Raw genomic sequence first — 27801 nt, 5'->3', positions numbered from 1 at the left:
AGATCAACTCCACTGAATATGATGGAAACCTTAAGCAATGGTTGTAGAATAGAGAAGGCGGGCTGCATAGCAAGCCTCTCAGCACAGCACAGTCCCAAGGGGCGGTGGGACTACGGAGTTCATGTCAGGAGAAAATGCGCCTGTTAGTCCAGAATAGCAGAGTGGGTCACCATTCCCATACAAACTGTAGCCTGCAGCCTCCTTCCATATGTTATTTTCTTGTTGCCTTTGCTGTCATTTCCCACAACACACAATCTCCATATTGCTCGTATTTTATTCTTTCAGATGAACCCTGTACATCTTCAAAGGAGAAGGAAATAAAACACACTGTTTTGTACAAACCCGTGTTCCAGGCCATAAAAAATGTTCAAGGATGGATGCCTCTACCATTTTCAAAACAGCATTATCGGGACCAGGGATATGTGGCCATCAGATTATAAAATCCCCCCGACGGAGATGAGGGAAATAGCATAGGATATGCTCTGGTCGGGAACAAACCACCACAGTCATTCCAAGTGTCATTCGCTGTCATCCTTTGTGAAGGCTCCTGACCTGACTAAATGCATGTTTAACATGGAGTTAGGCTCTAAGACCCTATTAGGCACCTTATCATACAGAGACGCTGCCGAGTTAGACAGGAGGATTTAGGGCTGACCAAGGGAATGGGAGGGTGTCATTGCCGATCTGACAGTATTAATGGAACTGGGACATGATGGAGAGAGATAATCCCCCCATTGATGAGGATGGGAGAGGAATATATCTGAGAGCAACCCCTGCCTCCCCCCGTCCCTCCTGCTCTTCTCATTCCTCAGGCTCCATCTCCAGACAGCACTTTCCTGCTTCGTATTAGACTCACGTATAGTGTTGCTTTGCAAATTTTTTTTTATTTTTTTAACACAGGCTGAGTGTGCCCTTTTCTTTGGAAATTAGGCAAATGAACTAGCGTTTCTCAACCCTAATGGGAGGTACTACACGTATCATGTGCAAACAGTTAGTTGTCAGGTGTAGGGCAGTTGCGGCGACTGTTTAACGGCTACACCAGCAGTCATGAGTCATGGCTGCAGTCAAATTCCACATGACGGTTGAGTCAGTAACCTCCTCCTATGCGCTCTGCACATGAATGTCGCTGACCCAACTCGCGAACAGCCTGGTACCCAGCCCTCTATTGTCCCTCTAATCACTCCGACGTCAATGCAAATGTAATTCCAGTTCAATATCAAACACATAATCGAAACAGTATAATGCTTTTAAGACTACCCTATTAGGCTACATTGTTTGACCTCACCGTGATCGATCAACTTGAAGTTCGACAACAGGTTGAAACTCTGGAAAACATGGTTGTGGGTCTTGTTTCAAAGCGAAATGGACAGCGCTTTTCAAGGTGATGATTAATTAAAAACATTTAAGAAGTCGCATGTAGAACTCCCATGCGCATATTATAGCTTATGCACGCACATAGGCCTATATATGAGCCCAAGCCCGAAAAAAAAGCCTGAATTAAAATGATTGCGCAGTTATACAATACATATGTAACGGCTCTCGTTGGGAGAAGGAGACCAAGGCGCAGCATGGTAGGCGAACATCGTAATTTTATTCATGACACTGAAAACCAACCAAAAAAAAACCAAACGCGCACAGTTCTGTCAAGTACAGACACTAAACAGAAAACAAGATCCCACAAAACCCAAAAGGACAATGACAACATATATGTGATGCCCAATCAGAGACAAGGATAGACAGCTGCCTCTGATTGAGAACCACAACACACACACACACACACACACACACACACACACACACAAACGCGGCCAAAAACAAAGAAATAGAAAACATAGACTTTCCCACCCGAGTCACAACCTGACCTAACCAAACATAGAGAATAAATAAGGATCTCTAAGGTCAGGGCGTGACAACATAGCATAACAGCCTACCGCAAATTACGCATGGCAGAATTATATATACAGTATATACTTTTTAAGATGTACCAAAGACATCATTGGCTTGGCCTGTAGCTACTCCAAAATTACACAAACTCTAGTAATCACCTTTGAGTGTGGACTGTATTAGTATTCATACTTTATATCCATGAGTCTGCGAGATAATGTATAGGCCTGGGCGATGCTGTTGGTTCATTGATTGTGCAGAGTGGTTTACAGAGTATAGTTAGTCTACAATTATAGTGAGTTTGTATTAGTAATAGGGATTTTTTTTTATTTTTTAAATGTAATGATTATTAATAGGCTGACACATTACCTTTAGCTACAGAATATGATGGTTGCCACTAAAAAGAGGATGCTCCAAGCTTTCTAGTGCTACTATATTTATTTATTAAGCACATTGCTCCGCTATAAAACCGGAGTAGCCTACCCGGCATGATTGAACAAGGAACGTCAGGAAAGCGCAGCCTCCAGTCGCTACTCGAGTGCATACTGATGACGTTTTCCCCATGCCCTTCTTTGCTGTCCATTTGATAAAGGCCCATTCTAAATCGAAACAAATGTCACATATTAGTAAAGACACGATTCAATTCAGAATAGCCTATGGCAAGGAACAGAGCAAAACTTTTTTCTAAATCATCAATATAGTCGCATCATGCAGCCTATATATTTTTGAGGTGCCTACGAGTCGACTCTTTTTTTTGTTGTGAAAAAGCCACAACAAAACGTAAATCCGTTTGTGTGGATATTGAGAGTTTTGTTGTTTTGGATACTTTAAATCCTTTATCGCAAGGTTAAAAATATTGTATCATTACTTAAGTAAAATAGTTAATTTCCAAGTTTTTTTTAAAACATTAGCTAGCATGCCCAATGTGCAAATGCTAACGTAAGCTCAAATATCCCTGACCTGAGAGTATCATAGCTGACTTGGTCCATTCAAGATAACATGCTACAGATCAATGAAATCAGGCTGGTTTAGACACCGAATAATTAGCTAGTTGTTTATATAGTAATGTAATACTATAAAGTTGTAATTGTGATGAACATAGTGATTTTCATTTTGTCTACAAGTTGCTGATGTTGCTTAATCAACGGGTAGGCCTATTAGCTGGCCAAAATGACATGGAAAGTGATCAAAATATATAAACAGCGCTGCAGTAATTTCAGTTCAGAATTATATAGATTTTAGGTAGCAAAGCAATCAATATCCTATCCTAAACCTGTTGGAAGCGAGAGGCATCTTGCTCTCATTCATTAGCTATGTCATGTGGCCACTCGCCTTCACCCCTCAAAGATGCAAAAGCATGGTGTAGATGAATGGTCTACCAATACAGTTACACCAATACACTGATTTTTAATCTTTGAGTTGGTGTGAACGACCACACAGACGAGAATTGGACTCGAGTTAGTCACCAATCACCGGTTAAGCTGGCAGCTGACTTAGATGCATTTTCTTTTTTCTTTATTTAACTAGGCAAGTCAGTTAAGAATATATTCTTATTTTCTATGACGGCCTAGGAACAGTGGGTTAACTGCCTTGTTCAGGGGCAGAACGACATATATTTCTTGTCAGCTCTGGGATTCGATCTTGCAACCTTTCAGATACTACTCCAACACTCTAACCCCCTGCCGCCCCATGAATAGTGACTTGGCGTGTTGTTTGATTTAACTAGTTAATTGTCATTACTTTGAGCGAGGCTTACAGTATGCTCTGAATAACCAGTAATCAAAAGTAAATAAAGGATTACTTTTTGAGTTGTCCCAATGATAGTCTGTCACATCATGGATTGAGAGATGAGAGAGCATCTTCAAACAGGAGCAAGCAAGCTAGCTAGCTAGTTAAGTACACAATGCATTAGCTATACTTTCTAAACTGTCAGGGCTTCACTACTTGCATTGACTTTGTATTTGTTCAAGGTAGACTATAGCCAGTGCTGTTGGGAGTGACGTTACTATTGAAGACAGGTTTGTAGACAAGCTGATATAGCTAACGTTAGGCTAAATGTTTTGAAGAGGAAGAGAGCCCCTTCTTTGAGTGTGTGTGTGTGTGTGTGTTTTACATTTGGGTCTCCATGACAATTTACTTTATTGTGGATCCGAATAAATAAGACTGATAAAGCATTGAAACATGTTTTTTCCATCAGGGTAAGATGGTGAAGGGAATGGGCAGGCTCATGGATCTGGTGGCCAGCACTGGATCTAAGGTGGCCGCCACCATGGAGAACACTCAGCTAAGGTAAGATTGATGACCTAGTAGTTTGTGTTTTTGTGTGTTAGAGATTTCTGTGTTTGTTTGTCAGAGAGAGAGAGAGAGAGTCAAATGCATTCATTTTAATATGAATTAAATCCTTCTTGCCCACTGCCATCCGGACCTTCAACTACACCAGGTTCGCAGTCAACACATGACACTAACCAGTCACTTTATTTGCTTTTGCACACTAGTACTGTACTATTTTACTTGCCCCTCTACAGTTATATTTGTGTTTCGTGTGATTGTCTTGTAATGTTGTGAGTATTTGTATTGTTTTTACTTTGCCTATATGACAAACAAATTCCATCTCATCTCTCAGAAGAAGATTGCTCCTCATCTCATCTCTCAATCTCAGAAGATTGTTCCTCCTGGCAATGGAGACATTGGCAACTCATTCCAGTACCCAGGAGCGTCGTATGGATGTTAGGATGATTCTGAGGGCATGTGACTGACAGGGGCCCTAAAAAACAATTATTTAAATTGTCCTATCATCATTAATATAATATTTTATTTACAATGTACTAATAAAACTAATAACGGTTTCTTTTTCTTTTCTGTTTTTTGGCAAAAAGTAAACATCCAGACAGCCTCTGTATTGCCCCCCCCCCCCCCCCCACCCCTCTAATAACATGAAACGGTCCGGTCCTGCCCCCTAGCATGTACACAAACTGTACATGCTAGCAGTGAATTGCGAGTGAGGAGTGCCGGTGGAGCATCATGTCATCAAGCTTCCTAAAGAACAATCTGGCTTCCAAAAACAAAAGGAAAGAAAAATAGATGTTGGCAGTATGTCACTCAATTTTTCACAAAGGAAGGTGGGTGTAGTCCGTGAGTAGTGGAAATGAACCTGTTAGCTTAGTCCATAGTGAAATAGGCTACTTTTGCTCCCCTAACATTAGTTATTTAATATCTTCACAGAAAATTCTGAGTATTTACATTTCACTCCTCTTTTAGCTGACATTTAATCATTGCAGGCCAACGTTTAGCAAGCTATTCATACTAAATCAGTTGTCCCTGTCCCTGCCTGGTGCCAGGCCCAACAGATGCAGCTTCCGGCTCAGCAGCCCTGTCTCCCCATCCCCATACCCCTGAACCAGCCCTACTCCCAACTGAAGGAGTAGGTAAGAGGCATTGTGTTGAATGACATGTCAGTTGGCATAATTGCAGGTACTGCAATGCATTGAGGACAGAATTGTGATTCTCCAGTCAGGAAAAATCTCACATGACACAAAGGCAGCCAATATCAGAGCCTTAAAGGAAGAGATGCAGGCTCTTCGAGATGGATGGGAGTCTCTCCTGTCTGAGGCAACACTGATTGCTACATAAATGGATGTTGCACCTCAATTTAACAAGGAACACAGCCGCCAGAGGAAAAGGAAGAGATTCCATGATGAGACCTCTCAAGAAGAGACAGCTCAGGACAGTGCAGCCACGGTGTTTCGGAACACAGTGTTTTTACTGCTATGGAAAACATCATAAGTGACCTGGACACTAGGTTCCACACCACTGCAAAAATTGTAGAATCATTTTCTGCTGTTCTGAAAGTTGGCAGATTAGTGAGGATAAAGTCACTTCTGTGTGCCAACCTCTGATCGTGAAGTATTCCAGAGATCTTACACCTGAGTTTCAAAATTAAGTAAGGCACCTGAACACCGTATATGCTGTCACTTTCCCCCCTAACTTGTCCCTTCTTGGGCTCCTGAATGCAATCTGTAAGACGCAGCTGCAAAGCATTTTTGGAGAAGTGTGTATTGCTTTACATATATTTTACACACTGCCTGTGAACTGTTGCTAGTGGTGAGAGAGCTTCCAGTAAGCTAAAACTGATTAAACAACTATTTGAGGTCCACTATGTCCCAGGACAGGCTTTGCAGTCTTGCCATGCTGTCCATTGAAAGTCAGTTAGCTAGAAAGCTAGACTTCAAAGATTTGATCAGTGACTTTGCTAGCAAGAAGGCTCGGCGCTGGGCTCTTGGTGAGTAAGGCTGAGCAAGGCCCAGTGATAACTGTTAAATGGTATGGATATTGGATCACGACATGCATGATTCCCACAGGCTGAGAACAAGAGTGAGAACAGACTGAGAACAAGATATATCTCAAAGTAATGGCTGGATTGCCATAAAATTGGTTGTGCACAATCAAGGCCCAAGTGGAAGAAACCTAGTGATTTCTTCTAGCGCCAACATCAGGCCTTTTCATTACCATTTCCAGTTGGTATCTATACTTAGTTCAAAAATCGGCTGCTGAATGAATCATTTTGTTTGTTATATTATTCTATAGATGATAATGTTAATTTAATTGAAGAGGTTAACATATATTTAAGTTGTATTTAATTTTAATTACTCATTAATGTTGAGAGAATTTTCCATTCAAGAATTTTACCATTCAAATTACATTTAGTCTGTAAAACATGGCCTTCAGCACATTTCTTATAGAGGGTATCAGTCTTGCATCAAATAGTGATTTCCACTGTATGCAGAATGTTGCATGCATGTCTGCACAGTGTTATATTATCACAGCTCACTGTCAGTAAATATCCTACAGTAAATATTGGACTACAAGAGAATTGCAAGCCTGCAAAGGTAGAGTTACTTAAAGCTTTGAATGGGTCGATTGGGACCTGGAGGTGTGTGGTTACAGCAATTGCGCAGGGTTGGTGTGGCCTGTGGTGGTGAGGCCCAATGTGATATCTTTTCATGGGGCCCAAAATCCCTGCCGGCGCCCTTGCCAGTATATTGACAATCTCTTTAGAAAACAATCAAGCTGAGCTTTAGTGTTTTTATCTCTCATGCCTCTCCATGGAATTAGAAAAAAATGTAACGGAATCTTTGAATACGGTTTTGTCCGTGTTTACTTTATAAAGCATTCTCTGTGATTAAAACATATCTGTCATTTGTGACAGTTTGTAGTTTTCAGAACTATAAGAACATGTCCCTAGACTACCACACATATGTTTGATTTCTAAGACATTCCAAGGTGTGTATCATTCACAAATAAAGTTGCCAAATAACTCTAAATCTAGCGTATAGGACCTGTGTCAAATGGTCACTTTTATGCTCAACATAAATCCTGTTGAGGATATGGCAGACATACGCCCCCTTTGGAGAGATTGGGTACCCCTAGTAAACTGGAAAAAAAATCTGTCAAAAATTGTTAATATATGCAAATAAAAATTATTATTGGATAGAAAACACTCTAAAGATTCTAAAACCGTTGGAATTATGTCTGTAAGTATAGCAGAACTCACAGGGCAGGCATTCTTCCAAACTAGTTTTTGTGGCCATGAAAGTTGGAGCAACTTTGACGTCATGGCCCCCACCCTTCCCAACCAGCTATGATTCTGCGGACACTTTCTATCTCTTCCGCTAGATGTCCTCTTTCATTAGAGCTTCAAACCGTTCAAATCGCGCGAGAATTGACCCTATGGGAGTGAAATTAGTGCGTGCCACGAGAGAATAGGCTGTGCGTATGGGCGCGAATTGGTCACAGCCATTCCTTTGTTTCCAGCACTCAAGAGAAGGGCAGACGATGGCCGATTGAATTGAAGTTTGTTTTGCACGTCTAAAACATCATAAAGCTTGCTTCTGCACTTAGTTTGACCTGTTTAGTCGACATATAATGTGTAATTTTGAAGTTTTGATGCGCAACTTATCCGGACCAGAGGACGTTTTGGGTGCATTTCAGCTGATGTTATTAGCAGTAGCTAATACAAAGACGCAAGACTTGAAACCAAACGATGTATTGGGTAAGTATGAAGCCTTCCAGAACATTCTGAACGAAGACCATCGAAGGTAAGGGAATATTTATGCTTAAATCTGTGTTTCTGTTGACTCCAACATTACGTGGAAATGTAGCCTGGAACTGAGCGCTGTCTCACAATATGGAATAGTGTGCGATTTCTGTAACGTTAAAAATAAATCTAACACAGCGGTTGCATAAAGAAGCAGTGTATCTTTCTAACTATATGTAGAACATGTATATTTAGTCAAAGTTTATGATGTCTATTTACGTTATCTTGCCGCGCTACATAGATTTCCTGAGGGCATTTTTGAGTAATTTCTGAAGGTGAACTCACTGTAAATGGACATTTATGGATATAAATGGCATATTATTGAAAAAAAAAAATATGTACTGTGTAATATGTCATATTACTGTCATCTGATGAAGATTTTCAAAAGGTTAGTGAGCGATTTATTTTTTAATCCTGCGTTTGTTGATTGCATGTTTTGGCTATTGAAATGAGCTGTGTCTGGTGGTGGTTTTACATATATAAGTGCTATGTTTTCGCCGTAAAACATTTTAGAAATCTGACTTGCTGGCTAGATGAACAAGATGTTTATCTTTCATTTGAGCTATTGGACTTGTTAATGTGTGGAGGTTAAATATTTTTAAGAATATTTTTGCGTTCCATGCGCCACCGTTTCAGCTGCACGTGGGAGGGTTGATTCCCAATTGGGAACCAATATCGTAAACAGGATAAAGCATATGCACATTCGCTCGGGAATGGGACAAATATTATTTCTTGTTTATTCTGCTAAGTTCAATTATATTCTTCTTACTATAAAATCATATAATATAAAATAATGGCACGGGATTTATAATCATATCTCATATGCTAAATGAACTAGGCTACAGCCTAAGGTTGCCACGGGCATGGGCAATAGCCAGATAACATACATTAGGCCAACGCAGAATATGCTATTCTGTTCTTCAGAAATATATTTTCTTCATAATCATGTTTTTTTAGACCTGTCTAAAATAAATAATGTCTTTTTTTTAAATGTTGACATTCCAAAGGTGCGCATCACCTTTGGAATGTATGCGTGGAGGCCTGGAGAGGCCAAACGTGTTTATGTTAATTCATGGTCAATTACCAAATAAGTTAAACCCATTTCTTAGAGGACGGACTGAAAACGGCAACGTTTGTCATCAAAATCAAAGGTGGAGTCCCAGATTTCTTTAATCAGATGCTCTCTAGGATCCATTCATTATGCTGTGTGTTTATGGATTCTCTGTGTGTTTATGGATTCTCTGTGTGTTTATGGATTCTCTGTAAGCCCTTCCCAGTTAAAAAGCAACTGCCTTTAAAAAGCAACAAATCCCTTTGAAAACAGCCTATGTGGCATTGATGTGAGTCAAACAGTTATTCTCGTGTCAAAATTGACTACAAAGTGTAATAGGATAATTTTAGTCATAAAGTCAGTCTCGTCTAAAACGGAATTTGGACATCCATGCGTCACAACAGGGAAATTAAGGTGTATATTTTTGTACAATGTCCACTAACATGGGCAAATGGGCTGCTGTGATTGCTCTCTATCCAATAGCATAGGCAGTGACACAGACTTAACCAGTAGCTCCAACTATGTTTACATGAGACAACACATTGTGCATATCTTTTACTTAAGAAATACTACACCAAACACTTTAGTTAGATGTAAAATTGCGTCACTAAAACATCTTCATCAAAAACGTCAACATTTATTACAGAGTTAGATTCATTTTGGTGATTTTGAGGAACTAATGTAGGTTTCCGCATCTACAGTGTCTCATCATAAACAAACATCATTATCCAAACACAGAATCGGTCAGGAAACACACCTCCAGGACTGAAATCTCGTATTTCTAATGAGCAACAGAAAAACACTTGCCAATCGGAGTGTTCAGTGGCTCTTTAAGGCAGGGCAGAGGAGGCAGTAGTAAAATCACACTTTACATCAGCATCCTTTCATTACCCTGCAAAAGTCGTCCCTCGGCCATCAACATTCCACAGGCATGTCCCACTCCCCTCGTCTTCTATTTTCAGCGACAGATTGTATGCAGTGAAATCACTTCAGACAACTCCGTCAGTACAATTTGTACAGCCAGTCGGAGGTCTATTTGCGGATGCTGCGATGGCATCCCTCATTAATATTCATGAGGTAAAGGCTGCAGTCACAATACACCTGTCATGGTCCTGCTTTCTGATTCGAGGATGAAACCATTGGCGCTAATTAAAAACCATGACCCGGTCACTCAGAGCTAAATACTTAAGTATTGTAATACCGGGCCAACTGACTGACTTGGATTCTGAATTAGGGCTGTAGCATGCTGGTGGTTCTGACAGAGAATTCTCAAGCAGGGATGGGGCTGGGGCCAAATTACATGGTCATTTACATTATTATTTTTGTCAAACCAATTATTACGTTGAAGTGGTTAGAATGTTTTTGTGGTATGCCTGACTCTAAAAGGTATGATTCACAGCATATGTCCAAGCTGAGAGGTGTTTGATGTTTTCAATCCAAAATTCAAGAGACATATTTCAATAAATCACAAAATATGTTTTAAAAAAGTCAACTAAATACGGCTTTCAACCAATAAGGACTAATAAGGTAACAAGTTCACACAACTTGCATAACTATGATAATTTTAGACATCTGTGTTTTGACAGACCATTCCAAGAACTCTACTATCCTCACCTTCATAGCATAATCAGTAATGTCACAGAAGAAACAGCAGCAGGCAAATTAGTTGTTCCATGTCATTTCCGCAAGCCATGACACCCACCATGTCAGATTGTTCAGAATTGTTTTCTGTAGTTATAAACAGGTACAATTGGAATTCCTGAAATATTCTTTTGTTTACATTTTATTTGATCTTGGCAAAAAATTAAGCTAATTGATTGCACCCAAATTGGCAATTTTATTTGACAAGTTTCAGATAATGTTCAATAAATGTAGTACTCAACATACAATTTGCACCAAACTTCTTCCTATCAATGAGAAAGACATGAGGAAAAATTTTTTGGGGGGGGGTTAAAAGCCACCAACGGACTCCACACACCAGGCTAATCCCACCCCAACAACCAGTATCAATTCTCTATGTTTGACAAGTAGTATGAAGCTGTTGCTTGGATTATTGCTTCTCCATAATATGTAATGTATTCCCTGTGAATCTGGTGATTGTTTTTCTCCCCTGTTCAGAGAAATGATTAAGTCGCTTGCATTATTTACCATAAATTGTGCGAAAGTACCCATTTTTGACAACTAGATGCCACTGTTGCTGCTATACTGCCACATTTCTTTTTTCAATTTTGCTGGTCTTTTGCATTTATTAAATGGATCACAACATTTCTTTTGCAACTTCGGGTAGAAAACCAATCAATTTGGCTCATGATGAAAATAAGTTGTGTGGTCATCCTCACAATTCAAGCCAGTCCTCCTTGAAATCAAATCAGTTACTCATTGGTAGGAAAACATTTAGTACAAATCGGACGTGGGTACTATATTTAAAAGTTTGAATGTCACATTTTTTTTCTATTGTGTTATTGACTGTTTATTCCATGTGTAACTTTGTGTTGTTGTTTGTGTTGCACTGCTTTGCTTTATCTTGGCCAGGTCGCAGTTGTAAATGAGAACTTGTTCTCAACTGACCTACCTTGAAAATTAAAGGTGACATTTTCAAAAATGCACAAGTACAGTGAAATGCCTTTCTTGCAAACTCAAAATGCAACAATGCAATTATCAATAACAATGGGCTACTCAAGGACATTCAGAGACTTGCCCGAAGCAATTCCTGCTTTGTCTTGGCTGTGTGCCTAATCCACTGCAGCCCTGTCGATGTGGATGGGTACGTAATCGCCCCCCCATTTCCTGTAGTCCACGATCAGCTCCTTGATCTTGCTAACGTTGAGGGACTGGTTGTTGTTCTGGGACCACAATGGCAGGTCACTGACCTCTTCCCTGTAGGCTGCCTCGTCGTCACCGGTGATCAGGCCTACCACCTTTGTTACGTCAGCAAAACGTGATAATGGTGTTGGAGTCGTGCGTGGCCATGCAGTCGAGTGCAGGAGTGGACTAAGCACCTACACAGGCAGTGCAGTATGATTCAACCTTATTCCTATATTGCCCTTTTGCTCGTTTGATGACTCTGCGGAGGTCATAGCGGGACTTATTGTCCTTATTCCTGTCCTTGGCCGTAGCCTCAGAGTTGTCTACAATAGCTCTGTGTGAGGCAGCCCTGTCCGTTTAGCTCCAACCTCTGTGTTAGTCCAGGGCTTTTGATAGGGGAACCCTAACCGTAGGGACAACGTCTCCAATACATTTTCTCATGAATCCAGGGACAGAGGTGGTTATCTCCTCTATGTTATTGGCGGAGTCTTGAAACATATTCCAATTAGCGCAAGAAAATCATTCCTGTAGCATAATCTCTGATTCTGGTGTCCATTTCTCAACGGAGAGAGTCACGGGTGCTTCCTGTTTGATTTTCTGTTTCAATACGGGAAGCAGGAGTACGGAGTACGGAGTCCTGATCTGATTTGCCGACTGGCAGACAAGGGAGGGCCTTGTCTTAGTGAAGTGGAATTAAAAATCACCGGCATTCAGAAAAACAGCCTCTGGACGTAGGTGTTCTTGCTTGTTTATAGCCTTGTACAGTTTGTTAAGTGCCAGCTTGTTATTTTTCTTTTCCTGAGGTGGAATTTTTACAAAAGTCACGTAACTGCTGAAAACTCCCTCGGGAGGTAGAATGATCAGCATTTGACCCTCAGGTATTCCAAGGCAGATGAACAGTGGGTTGATACTTCCACCGTGCTGGAGTTAGCACACCAGTTGGAGTTGATGTAGAGTCAACCAAACCAATGCTTGCACCCGACCACCCACTAGCCCATACCCACCTACACAACTGGAGAAACTTGGACTTCATTCACAACCTAATTTTATTTAGTCAGTCAAATATGGTATCGTGACAACAGTTGTGAAGACTTAACTCCATGCTTCTTTCTGGTATAGAATGGATGAGTCTTGTTGAGATTTCTAATAACGTGCCTTGGTCGGCTTTCTGTTAGTTGAAGAAAGAGAGGGATACATACAGTAGCCTGATTAATTTTGATGGAATACATTGGTTTGATAAGTTTGTTTCTATGTTTCTGTCTTGTTGTTTGTTCAATTCGCTGCAGCACCTGTATGACCCAGCTACAACTGGAACAAAGGCAGGTAGAAAAATATTCTCCTCACGGAAGCCAAAACACTCTGCAGAAATGCCAAGCACTTTTCTCCCCGTCTTAAGTCTAAATGTTGTTTCACTTCACGTAGCCACCTTGCAACCAGAAAACTCAAGCTGATTTCTATAGGGAGGAACTGATGGTAGTGTGGTAGTGGTAGTGAAAAAAGCTGAAAGGTTTAGTGTATTGTGTTATCCCACAGAGTAAATGGGTTTACACAGCTCTCCAAGAATGCTTACCTCTTCTTTGACTCACTGAGCTTCTTCTTGCTCTCTTTCCACAGACTTGTGCTTTTAAATCTATAGTTTCTACTGATAATTCATCACTGACGAGGGCTGTGTGATGGAGTGACATGAAAAGCATGGGTTGAAAAGCAATTAGCATAAAGGATGATGGAGAAGATTGTATAGAGAGCTGATGTGGAGATCAGATGCACAATGGAGTCATGCAGGAAAAGTTGACAAGTGCTATGATGTTCGGTCATGTTGTCATCAATTTCTTGTTATTTCAATTAAAAAATTCAATTGACTTTGGTGGTTTCAATTGTTTCCAAAGAAAACCACAAAAAGCCTCCAACTGGCACGTACAAGTGTGTACACAAACACAAATAATCCATCCATGTTAGGACTCAACACCTTGCCTGATAGATTCCTATCAACTTTAGGTTGAGCCTAAAGTGACATATGCCTAAGAGATCATGTTGAAGAAAATTGTGTTTATGTAGGGCTACACGATTTGGACAAAAATACCGAATTGCTATTTTTGGGCCAGATATTGCAATTGCGAATATGAAATGCGATTTTCAAACACTTGGTGAAAGGTTGGACATCAGACATGGTTAAAACAAGTGTCTGGGTAGAGAACATTGCTTCCAAAATGAGATCATATGAATAATTTTTACAACATTGTTCATGTTTAATTTTTATAACATTGTTATACATTTGATAATAGATAGGATTATTACACCTAAATACGAACAAACATACATTTTTAACCGGTGGACTAATTTCCACTCCATGGGGAACTATGTTTCTAAAAACAAATAACATGATAATAACATTCTAATAACATGATCATCAAAATATAGTGTGCTATAAGCGCAGCACTTATTCATTCATTCTTTAATAGCATTATCAATTCCTATTTCCGATTTTATCATTATGAGTTCTTGAATAAATTCTTAAATAAATTATTTATTCAGGCAGCCATGGGCTGCAGATGGAATAGGAAACGTATGATTATGTATTTATGTATAAGTAGGCTCAATTAAGTCAAAGTGCCTTAAAAACATGGAACACAGCCTACCAATTGCAAGGTGCAGCCTGTGCCCAAAACATTGGAGTAAGGTCCAGTTATTCAACGCGATGGCCTTTACCACGTTTACGCAGTATTTCGTTATGTACACTTGCAAGTTGCTGCTCCTCATTCAGGACCCAGATGGCTAAAGGTTCTCTCAACCCCAGAGCATTTTTGTCTTCCTGTGTGATCTCTGGGGAAGTAACCTATGATTTTTGCAAGCACCGACCTTTCAGTTGAAACTCCTCATCAATAAAGTGTACTGTCAAACGAATGTAGGGCTCAGTTGTTCTACTTAACCAAAGGTCTGTTGTAGTTGCGTAACAAGCAACATGTAAACTCAGCAAAAAAATAAGCTTCCCTTTTTCAGGTGACTGTTTTTCAAAGATAATTCATAAAAATAAAAATAATTTCACAGATCTTCATTGTAAAGGGTTTAAACACTGTTTCCCATGCTTGTTCAATGAACCATTAACAATTAATGAACATGCACCTGTGGAACGGTTGTTAAGACACTAACAGCTTAAAGACGGTAGGCAATTAAGGTCACAGTTATGAAACCTTAGGACACTAACGAGGCCTTTCTACTGACTCTGAAAAACACCAAAAGAAAGATGCCCAGGGTCCCTACTCATCACTGTGAACATGCCTTAGGCATGCTGCAAGGAGGCATGAGGACTGTAGATGTGGCTAGGGCAATAAATTGCAATGTCCGTACTGTGAGACGCCTAAGACAGCACTACAGGGAGACAGAACGGACAGCTGATCGTCATCGCAACTGCCCAGGAATGCACATTCTCTCCATCAGTGCTCAGACTGTCCGCAATAGGCTGAGAGAGGCAGGACTGAGGGCTTGTAGGCCTGTTGTAGGGTTTTGTCTCACCAGGGGTGATGGTAGGATTCACATTTATCGTCGAAGGAACGAGCGTTGCTCCGAGGCCTGTACTCTGGAGCGGGATCGATTTGGAGGTGGAGGGTCCGTCATGGTCTGGGGTGGTGTGTCACAGCATCATCGGACTGAGCTTGTTGTCATTGCAGGCAATCACAATGCTGTGCATTATGGGAAGACATCCTCCTCCCTCATGTAGTACCCTTCCTGCAGGCTCATCCTGACATGACCCTCCAGCATGACAATGCCACCAGCCATACTGCTTGTTCTGTGCGTGATTTCCTGCAAGACAGGAATGTCAGTATTCTGCCATGGCCAGCGAAGAGCTCGGATCTCAATCCCATTGAGCATGTCTGAGACCTGTTGGATGGGAGAGTGAGGGCTAAGGCCATTCCCCCCAGAAATGTCTGGGAACTTGCAGGTGCCTTGGTGGAAGAGTGGGGTAACCTCTCACAGCAAGGACTGGCACGTCTGGTGCAGTCCATGAGGAGGCACTGCAGTACTTAATGCAGCTGTTGGTCACACCAGTCTGACTGTTACTTTTGATTTTGACCCCCCCCCCCCCCCTCCTTTGTTCAGGGACACATTATTCCATTTCTGTTAGTCACATGTCTGTGGATCTTGTTCAGTTCATGTCTCAGTTGTTGAATCTTGTTATGTTCATACAAATATTTACACATGTTAAGTTTGAGTTCTGTTTCAACTTCTCCCTTAGTTTTGTTATAAAGTGTTAGGATGGCGACTTAGGAGAAATATGTGCGGGGTGGAATCTTTTATCTTCTGTCCAGCTTGTTTATTATCATCTTCTTGAAGCCATCTTTGCTGACTGTATAAATAGGAATCATGCGATAGATAGGTGATAGCCTCGCTGACTTCTATGTACCTGCGGCATGTTTTGTCATAGGGTGTTATGCCCGATGTCCACCAGATGTATATTTGTTTTGTTTTGCCAGATGTCTAACCCGCATTGTCCATACTTAACTGACATGTGCCTTACTTTTCAACTAACTAAAACCTAGCTTGTTGGAGCCTGTGTGTACTTCCGTTTGTACCACCACACGGTAAAGCGACGCACAATTTGAACATACTGAACACATACGGTACACAGAAAGCACAGCAGCCTAGTGCAGCTTCCCCAACCTAGCGTTGCGGACTGCTCCATTGACAATTAATGACTTCCGCCAGAACGCAAAGAGTCTGATGCATTTGGTAGACATGAGGCACTTGAAAACGCATAGGCAATCAGTGCCTGCTTAACATAGGTGACTGGCTGCGTCTGAGGGGCTTTGCTGCTGTCAGGCACTTTATCCACCATGCAATCATCGTAAAGTAGGGGATGGTTCAAATGATTGAATAAATGTGTCGTGCTGCCTCTTGTTGTTGTGACAACTCTGAGGCACTTTTTGCACAACACTTGCATTTGGTTGACATCGGTTTGCATGTAGCCAAAATGCTGCCACACCACTAAAGATGCACAGGCGCTTGTATTTGTATTTATTATGGATCCCCATTAGCTGCTGGCCAAAACATTACAATCCATTCATTACAGAATTTACAACACACCAAGTGTGTGCCCTCAGGTCCATACTCCACTACCACATATCTACAATGCAAAATCCATGTGTACGCGTGTGTATAGTACGTATGGTATCGTGTATGTATGTGTACGTGTATGTGTAGTGCTTGTGTGGATGCATGTGTCTGTGCCTATGTTTGTGTTGCTTCACAGTCCCGCTGTATTTTGACCTGCTTTTTAAATCTGATTCTACTGCTTGCGTCAGTTACCTGATGTGGAATAGAGTTCCATGTACAGTGGCTTGCGAAAGTATTCACCCCCCTTGGTATTGTTTCTATTTTGTTAATTTTAATTAATTTTAATTTAACCATAATTGAAAATTTCAATAAGCATTTTTCTACTGCTGGCCATGCTTTCCACCTGGCTACTCCTACCCCTGTCAACAGCACTGCACCCCCAACAGCAACTCGCCCAAGCCTTCCCCATTTCTCCTTCTCCCAAATCCATTCAGCTGATGTTCTGAAAGAGCTGCAAAATCTGGACCCCTACAAATCAGCCGGGCTAGACAATCTGGACCCTTTCTTTCTAAAATTATCTGCCGAAATTGTTGCCACCCCTATTACTAGCCTGTTCAACCTCTCTTTCGTGTCGTCTGAGATTCCCAAAGATTGGAAAGCAGCTGCGGTCATCCCCCTCTTCAAAGGGGGGGACACTCTTGACCCAAACTGCTACAGACCTATATCTATCCTACCATGCCTTTCTAAGGTCTTCGAAAGCCAAGTCAACAAACAGATTACCGACCATTTTGAATCTCACCATACCTTCTCTGCTATGCAATCTGGTTTCAGAGCTGGTCATGGGTGCACCTCAGCCACGCTCAAGGTCCTAAACGATATCTTAACCGCCATCGATAAGAAACATTACTGTGCAGCCGTATTCATTGATCTGGCCAAGGCTTTCGACTCTGTCAATCACCACATCCTCATCGGCAGACTCAACAGCCTTGGTTTCTCAAATGATTGCCTCGCCTGGTTCACCAACTACTTCTCTGATAGAGTTCAGTGTGTCAAATCTGAGGGTCTGTTGTCCGGACCTCTGGCAGTCTCTATGGGGGTGCCACAGGGTTCAATTCTTGGACCGACTCTCTTCTCTGTATACATCAATGAGGTCGCTCTTGCTGCTGGTGAGTCTCTGATCCACCTCTACGCAGACGACACCATTCTGTATACTTCCGGCCCTTCTTTGGACACTGTGTTAACAACCCTCCAGGCAAGCTTCAATGCCATACAACTCTCCTTCCGTGGCCTCCAACTGCTCTTAAATACAAGTAAAACTAAATGCATGCTCTTCAACCGATCACTACCTGCACCTACCCGCCTGTCCAACATCACTACTCTGGACGGCTCTGACTTAGAATACGTGGACAACTACAAATACTTAGGTGTCTGGTTAGACTGTAAACTCTCCTTCCAGACCCATATCAAACATCTCCAATCCAAAGTTAAATCTAGAATTGGCTTCCTATTTCGCAACAAAGCATCCTTCACTCATGCTGCCAAACATACCCTTGTAAAACTGACCATCCTACCAATCCTCGACTTTGGCGATGTAATTTACAAAATAGCCTCCAATACCCTACTTAACAAACTGGATGCAGTCTATCACAGTGCAATCTGTTTTGTCACCAAAGCCCCATATACTACCCACCATTGCGACCTGTACGCTCTCGTTGGCTGGCCCTCGCTTCATACTCGTCGCCAAACCCACTGGCTCCATGTCATCTACAAGACCCTGCTAGGTAAAGTCCCCCCTCATCTCAGCTCGCTGGTCACCATAGCATCTCCCACCTGTAGCACACGCTCCAGCAGGTATATCTCTCTAGTCACCCCCAAAACCAATTCTTTCTTTGGCCGTCTCTCTTTCCAGTTCTCTGCTGCCAATGACTGGAACGAACTACAAAAATCTCTAAAACTGGAAACACTTATCTCCCTCACTAGCTTTAAACACCAACTGTCAGAGCAGCTCACAGATTACTGCACCTGTACATAGCCCACATATAATTTAGCCCTATCAACTACCTCTTTCCCAACTGTATTTAATTTATTTATTTATTTTGCTCCTTTGCACCCCATTATTTTTATTTCTACTTTGCACATTCTTCCATTGCAAAACTACCATTCCAGTGTTTTACTTGCTATATTGTATTTACCTTGCCACCAAGGCCTTTTTTTGCCTTTACCTCCCTTCTCACCTCATTTGCTCACATTGTATATAGACTTGTTTATACTTTATTATTGACTGTATGTTTGTTTTACTCCATGTGTAACTCTGTGTTGTTGTATCTGTCGAACTGCTTTGCTTTATCTTGGCCAGGTCGCAATTGTAAATGAGAACTTGTTCTCAACTTGCCTACCTGGTTAAATAAAGGTAAAATAAATAAAATAAAAAAAAAATTTACAAACGCGAATTAAAATGGATTTTCGGGGGGGTTTGTATCATTTGATGTACACAACATGCCTACCACTTTGAAGATGCAAAATATTTTTTATTGTGAAACAAACAAAAATAAGACAAAAAAAACTGATCTTGAGCGTGCATAACTATTCACCCCCTAAAGTCAATACTTTGTAGAGTCACCTTTTGCAGCAATTACAGCTGCAAGTCTCTTGGGGTATTGAGGTCTGGGCTTTGACTAGGCCATTCCAAGACATTTAAATGTTTCCCCTTAAACCACTCAAGTGTTGCTTTAGCAGTATGCTTAGGGTCATTGTCCTGCTGGAAGGTGAACCTCCGTCCCAGTCTCAAAACTCTGGAAGACTGAAACAGGTTTCCCTCAATAATCTCCCTGTATTTAGCGCCATCCATCATTCCTTCAATTCTGACCAGTTTCCCATTCCCTGCTGATGAAAAACATGCCCACAGCATGATGCTGCCACCACCATGCGTCACTGTATGGATGGTGTTCTCGGGGTGATGAGAGGTGTTGGGTTTGCGCCAGACATAACATTTTCCCTGATGGCCAAAAAGCTACATTTTAGTCTCATCTGACCAGAGTACCTTCTTCCAAATGTTTGGGGAGTCTCCCGCATGCCTTTTGGCGAACATCAAAAGTGTTTGCTTATTTTTTTCTTTAAGAAATTGCTTTTTCTCTGGCCACTTTTCCGTAAAGCCCAGCTCTGTGGAATGTACTGCTTGAAGTGGTCATATGGACAGATACTCCAATCTCCACTGTGGAGCTTTGCAGATCCTTCATGGTTATCTTTGGTCTCTTTGTTGCCTCTGATTAATGCCTTCCTTGCCTGGTCTGTGAGTAGGTAGGTGGTCCTCTTTGGTAGGCGGTCCTCTCTTGGCAGGTTTGTTGTGGTGCCATATTCTTAAAAAAATGTAATAATGGATTTAATGGTGCTCCAGGGATGTTCAAAGTTTCGGATAGTTTTTTATAACTTTGTCCATGACCTACTTAGAGAGCTCCTTGGTATTCATGGTGCCGTTTGCTTGGTGGTGCCCCTTGCTTAGTGGTGTTGCAGACTCTGGGGCTTTTCAGAACAGGTGTATATATACTGAGATCATGTGATAAATAAATTTTTTATTTTATTTTTTTATTTCACCTTTATTTAACCAGGTAGGCTAGTTGAGAACAAGTTCTCATTTACAACTGCGACCTGGCCAAGATAAAGCATAGCAGTGTGAACAGACAACAAAACAGAGTTACACATGGAGTAAACAATAAACAAGTCAATAACACAGTAAAAAAAATGAAAAAAAGAGTCTATATACATTGTGTGCAAAAGGCATGAGGAGGTAGGCGAATAATTACAATTTTGCAGATTAACACTGGAGTGATAAATGATCAGATGGTCATGTGCAGGTAGAGATACTGGTGTGCAAAAGAGCAGAAAAGTAAATAAATAAAAACAGTATGGGGATGAGGTAGGTAAATTGGGTGGGCTATTTACCGATGGACTATGTACAGCTGCAGCGATCGGTTAGCTGCTCAGATAGCAGATGTTTAAAGTTGGTGAGGGAGATAAAAGTCTCCAACTTCAGCGATTTTTGCAATTCGTTCCAGTCACAGGCAGCAGAGTACTGGAAGGAAAGGCGGCCAAATGAGGTGTTGGCTTTAGGGATGATCAGTGAGATCAGGTATAAGGTGCTTTAGTAACAAAACGGATGGCACTGTGATAAACTGCATCCAGTTTGCTGAGTAGAGTATTGGAAGCTATTTTGTAGATGACATCGCCGAAGTCGAGGATCGGTAGGATAGTCAGTTTTACTAGGGTAAGTGTGAGTGAAGGAGGCTTTGTTGCAGAATAGAAAGCCGACTCTAGATTTGATTTTAGATTGGAGATGTTTGATATGAGTCTGGAAGTAGAGTTTACAGTCTAGCCAGACACTTAGGTACTTATAGATGTCCACATATTTTAGGTCGGAACCATCCAGGGTGGTGATGCTAGTCGGGCGTGCTGGTGCAGGCAGCGAATGGTTGAAAAGCATGCATTTGGTTTTACTAGCGTTTAAGAGCAGTTGGAGGCCACGGAAGGAGTGTTGTATGGCATTGAAGCTCGTTTGGAGGTTAGCTAGCACAGTGTCCAAGGAAGGGCCAGAAGTATGCAGAATGGTGTCGTCTGCGTAGAGGTGGATCAGGGAATCGCCCGCAGCAAGAGCAACATCATTGATATATACAGAGAAAATAGTCGGCCCGAGAATTGAACCCTGTGGCACCCCCATAGAGACTGCCAGAGGACCGGACAAATAAAGTCCAACTGTGTGTAGTCTAACTAATTATGTGATTTATGAAGGTAATTGGTTGCACCAGATCTTATTTAGGGGATTCATAGCAAAGTGGGTGAATACATATGCACGCACCACTTTTCCGTATAATTTTAATTTTAATTTCTTTCATTTCACTTCACCAATTCTGACTATTTTTATGTATATCCATTACATGAAATCCCCCCAAAAAACAATTTAAATTACAGGTTGTAATGCAACAAAATAGGAAAAACGGTAAAGGGGATGAACACTTTTGCAAAGCACTGTAGTTATGGCTCTATGTCGTACTGTGCACCTCCCATAGTCTGTTCTGGACTTGGGGACTGTGAAGAGACCTCTGGTGGCATGTCTTGTGGGGTATGCATGGGTGTCCGAGCTGTGTGCTAGTATTTTAAACAGACAGCTCTGTACATTCAGCTTGTCAACACCTCTTACAAAACCAAGTAATGATGAAGGCAATCTCTCTTCCACTTTGAGCCATGAGAAATTGACATGCATGTCATTAACGTTAGCTCTCCGTGTACTTTTAAGGGTCAGCCATGCTACCCTGTTCTGAGCCAACTGCAATTTTCCCAGGTTCCTCTTTGTGGCACCTGACCACACTACTGAAGAGTAGTCTACGTGCGACAAAACCAGGGCCCGCCTTGTTGATAGTGTTGTTAAGAAGGCAGAGCAGCGCTTTATTATGGACAGATTTCTCCCCATCTTAGCTAATCAATATATTTTGACCATGACGGTTTACAATCCAGGGTTACTCCAAGCAGTTTAGTCACCTCAACTTGCTCAATTACCACATTATTAATTACGAGATGTAGTTGAGGTTTAGGGTTTAGTTTTGTCCCAAATACAATGCTTTTAGTTTTGGAAATATTTAGGACTAACTTATTCCTTGTTACCCATTCCGAAACGAACTGCAGCTCTTTGTTAAGTGTTGCAGTCATTTCAGTTGCTGTAGTAGCTGACGTGTATAGTGTTGAGTCATCCTCATACATAGACACACTGGCCTAACTCAAAGCCAGGGACATGTCGTCCATTAAAGAACACCTTCTGTGTTCTGTTAGACAAGTAACTCTTTATCCACATTATAGCAGGGGGTGTAAAACCATAACACATACGTTTTTTCCAGCAGCAGACTATGATCGATAATGTCAAAAGCTGCAATGAAGTCTAACCATCCCCCACAATCATTTTATCATCAGCCAATCATCAGTCATTTGTGTAAGTGCTGTGCTTGTTGAGTGTCCTTCCCTATATGCCTGCCGAAAGACTGTTGTCTTTCAGGGAAACAGCATTGTATCTGGTCAAACACTATTTTTTCCAGAAGTTTACTAAGGGTTGGTCCCAAGCTATTTGAGCTTGTAAAGGGGTTTTTACTATTCTTGGGTAGCAGAATGACTTTAGCTTCCCTCCAGGCCTGAGGGCACACACTTTCTAGTAGGCTTAAATTGAAGATGGCAAATAGAAGTGTCAATATTGTCCGCTATTATCCTCAGTAATTTTCCATCCCGATTGTCAGAACCAGGTGTCTTGTCATTGTTGATAGACAACAATAATTTTTTCACCTCTTCCACACGGACTTTACGGAATTCAGAAGTACAATTCTTGTCTTTAATAATTTGATCAGATATACTTGGATGTCTAGTGTCATCATTTGTTGCTGGCATGTCATCCCTAAGTTTGCTTATCTTGCCAATGAAAAAGTCATTAAAGTCAGTGGCAGTATCAGTGGGTTTTGTGATAAATGAGCCATCTGATTCAATGAATGATGGAGCCGAGTTGGCTTTTTTTTTTTACAAAAATTACATTTAAGGTGCTCCAAATCTTTTTATTTTTTATATAATTTATCTATGTTTCATAGTATTTAAAACACTTCTTTTTTTTTTAGCTTAGTCACATGATTTCTTATTATTTGAGCTGCCCGACTTATTTGCCATACCTTTTGCCTCATCCACCACAGACCAGCCAATATTCTTTACATCATCAACATACGAATGACTACAAAACTTATTGTATGACCTCTTATACACTATATTAGGCCCAGTCTTTGGAACTTTGGGTTTTCCTAGATATGGCTATCATATTGTGATCACTACATCCTATGGATTTGGATACTGCTTTAAAGCAAATTTCTGCAGCATTAGTAAAGATGTGACCAATACACGTTGAGATGTAATTCCTGTGCTGTTTGTAACTACCCTGGTAGGTTGACTGACAACCTGAACCAGGTTGCAGGCACTGGTTACAGTTAGAAGCTTTTTATTAAGTGGGCAGTTTGATGAGAGCCAGTCAATATTTAAATCACCCAGAAAATATACTTCCATATTATTTTTTGCTTGTGATTGGCCAGCATGTTCATGCCATGCAGAGAGTGAGAGGGTCCACTTGTGATTGGTCAGCATCCTCTGTGCATGTACTGTGGAGTGAATGAACAGTATCTAGCGCATCTCCGTAGTTAGTTTTTGTTGTATTAACGGAGTTTCAAAGAAAGGAGAAAATCGCAGCCTCTTGCGATATGGTTATTGAACGTCAATCTCACAATTTTGATCTGAATTTGATTATTGTGCAACCCTAGTCTGTGTATGAGAAAGTGAATCCAAATGAAGCACTGGAAGTATTCGTAAAAGTGTTCCTGCCAATTGTTGACAAGCATGCACCTGTTAATAAATTAACTGTGAGAACTGTTACAGCCTTCTGGATTGATGATAAATTGAAAATGGCATGGTTCAAAGAAATTAGGTAAAAGATGTGGCAAACAAATCAGGTTGCTCAGCTGATTGGTTGACATGGTGTAAATTAAGACATTTGGTGACTAAACTTAACAAAAATAAGAAATGTTATTTCCAAACCAAGAAAAATGACATAAAACAAAATGGAAAAAGACTTATTGAAGTTGGATGGGTCTTTATAACGAAACCTTTTGATATTGCCAATCATTTCAATGACTACTTCACTGGTAAAGTGGAAAAACTCAAGAGTTAAATGACAACATTTTACAATGAACCATCATTTTTTTTTTGAAAGAGCAGGATTGCTGTTTTGAATTTGGTTAAGTTATCTGGATTGCTGTCCTCTGCCTGCCCCTTGACCTGTCGTTTTGCCAACCCCCTGTTCTAGTTATAAACTTTTGTTACTTTGACACTGTCTGCATCTGGGTCTTCTTTAAAACGTGATAATGGGAAACTATTGAGAATAGTAGCAGACTGTATTGCCACCCCTATTTGCTATATCTTTAACCAAAGTTTAAAGGAGTATGTGTGTCCACAGGCGTGGAAGGAATCTAAAGTAATCCCACTGCCTAAAAATAGTAAAGCACCCTTTGCTGCCTCTAAAAGCCACCCAATCAGTTTTCTGTCTGTTCTTAGTAAACTGATGGAGAGAATTGTGTTTGACCAAATGCAACGCTGTTTTTCAGAGAACAATATAACTACTGACTTTCCGCATGCATATAGATAAGGGCACTCAACTTGTACTGCACTGACTCATGTGGCAGACGATTGGTTAAAAGAAATGGATAATAAAATGATAGTAGGAACTGTATTGTTAGATTTCAGTGCAGCCTTTGATGTTATTGATCATAAATTGTTATTGAAGAAACTCACTTGTTATGGCTTTACATCACCTACCATCCGATGATTGAGAGTTATTTATCAAATAGAACCCAGAAAGTGTTCGTCAAGGGAAGCTTCTCTTAACGTCAGATATGGCCCTCCGGGGCAGCTGCCTTGGGCCGTTACTCTTCTCTATTTTTACAAATGATTTGCCATTGGTTTTACAAAAAGCTACAAAGACTATTTATGTGGATGATTCCACACTGTACATGTCAGCACCCAAAGCCAGAGAACTCACTGAAATTCTAAATAAGAAGTTACAAATCAGTATCAGAATGGGTATGGGCCTTAAATACATCTACATCTAAAAGCATTGTATTTGGTTCAAGACATTCTAAGACCTAAACCTCATCTGGAGTTGTGTATAAAAGGTGTGACAATTGAGCAAGTTGCAGAAGCTAAACTCCTAGGTATAATATTGGATGGTCAGTTGTCATGGTCAAGTCATATCGACAAAGTTATTGTGACGATGGGGAGGGGTATGTCTGTTATTAAAATATGTTCTGAGTTTTTTTATACAAAAAAATCAACTGTACTAGTTGTTCAGGCTCTGGTGTTGTCCCATCTTGATAACTGTCCAGTAATATGGTCCAAGTGCAGCAAACAGCTGCAGCCGGCTCAAAACAGAGCAGCACGCCTTGCCCTTAACTGCACATACAGAACTAACATCAACAGCATGCATGCCAGTCTTTCCTGGTTGAGGGTTGACGAGAGATGAACTGCTTCTCTTCTAGTTTTTCCGAGAAAGATTACTGTATTGAAAACTTCAGATCGTCTGCATAATCAAATAACATTCCGCTCAGACACCCACACATACCCCACAAGAATTACCACCAGGGGTCTCTTCACAGAGCCATGATCGCATGGAACTCCCTTCCATCTCCAATTACTCAATCAAACAGCAAAAAGAAAAAGATTAAACAACATTTCATGGAACGGCGGGGACATGTGAGGGGACACACACAGAAACAAACACACTAACACACATATTATTATTTCTATATATATATACAGTACCAGTCAAACGTTTGGACACACATACTTATTTTTTTTTTCTACATTGGATAATAATAGTCTAGACATCCAAACTATGAAATAACACATGAAATCATGTAGTAATCATGTAGTAGTGTTAAACCAATCAAAATATATTTTATATTTGAGATTCTTCAAAGTAGCCACCCTTTGCTTTGATGAAAGCTTTGCACACTCTGGGCATTCTCTCAACCAACTTGAACACACCTACTAATTCGGATTCAAATAAAAAAATAAACACCCATGGCAGTCCATTACTTCCTACGGCATGTTGCAGGACGGTTAAGGAATTTGTAGTGTTAAATTATGCTGTTCCTTTAAGGCCATATTTCTGAAGAGTGGTGTTCTGAGGGGCCATGTGCTACTCTTCAAGTGTCCTTGTCCTCCACAGTGCAAGACTCTTCTCGTGAGTTAGAGGAAATCAGTACCAAAGTTTTACCAACACTGCCTGCACTACTTGCGCATCGAAAACTCTCGACCATTGCTACTCTCCCATCGGGGACAGCTACAAGGCCTTCTCCCGCCTTCCCTTAGGCAAATCAGATCCCACCTCCATCCTGCTCCTCCCTTCCTATAGGCAGAAACTCAAACAGGAAGTACTGGTTCACTGATCTGACCAATCGGAATCCATGCTTCAAGATTGCTTTAATCATGCGGACTGGGATATGTTCTGGGTCGCCTCTGAGAATAACGTTGACGTATACACTGACACGGTGACTGATTTCATCAGTAAGTGTAAAGGGGATGTTGTTCCCACCGTGATGACCAAAACCTATCCAAACCCCAAAAAGTGGATAGATGGCAGCATTTTTGCAAAACTGAAAGCGCAAACCACCGCATATAACCGTGACAAGGTGACTGATAATATGGTCGTATACAAACAGTCAAGATATGCCCTCTGTTAGGCAATCAAACAGGAAAAATGTCAGTACAGAGACAAAGTGGAGTCGCAATTCAACGGTTCAGACACGTCGCGGACACCGACGTCTTAATACCGAACAAGCTAAACACCTTCTTTGACAGCTTCGAGGAAAACACAGTGCCACCGACGTGGGCCACTGCCACGCCATAGGACTGTGAGCTCTCATTCTCTGTGGCTGATGTGAGTAAGACATTTAAGAGTGTTAACCTCTTTGATCTCTAGGGGAGCTATTTCATTTTTGGATAAAAAACGTTTCCGTTTTAAGCGCGATATTTTGTCACGAAAAGATGCTCGACTATGCATATTCTTGACAGTTTTTGAAAGAAAACACTCTGAAGTTTCAGAATCTGCAAAGATATTGTCTGTAAGTGCCCCAGAACTCATTCTACAGGCGAAACCAAGATGATGCGTCAACCAGGAAATGAGCAGAATTTCTGAAGCTCTGTTTTCCATTGTCTCCTTATATGGCTGTGATTGCGCAAGGAATGAGCCTACACTTTCTGTCGTTCCCCCAAGGTGTTAGCAGCATTGTGACGTATTTGTAGGCATATCATTGGAAGATTGACCATAAGAGACTACATTTTCCAAGTGTCCGCC

The 27801-nt window shown here is 41.0% G+C and overlaps 1 protein-coding gene across 3 annotated transcripts in view; it reads right to left on the bottom strand.

Annotated features, from left to right (window-relative positions):
* Window positions 1-27801, bottom strand: part of grid2 (glutamate receptor, ionotropic, delta 2) — a 559781-nt gene that overhangs the window by 325675 nt on the left and 206305 nt on the right. The window lies entirely within an intron of this gene.

The sequence above is a fragment of the Oncorhynchus mykiss genome, chromosome 11, assembly GCF_057628025.1.
Source record: "Oncorhynchus mykiss isolate SJ-2025 chromosome 11, ASM5762802v1, whole genome shotgun sequence".
NCBI classification, from domain to species: domain Eukaryota; kingdom Metazoa; phylum Chordata; class Actinopteri; order Salmoniformes; family Salmonidae; genus Oncorhynchus; species Oncorhynchus mykiss.
The sequence above is the reverse complement of the archived record's forward strand: the minus strand, read 5'-3'. Positions and strand labels throughout refer to the sequence as shown.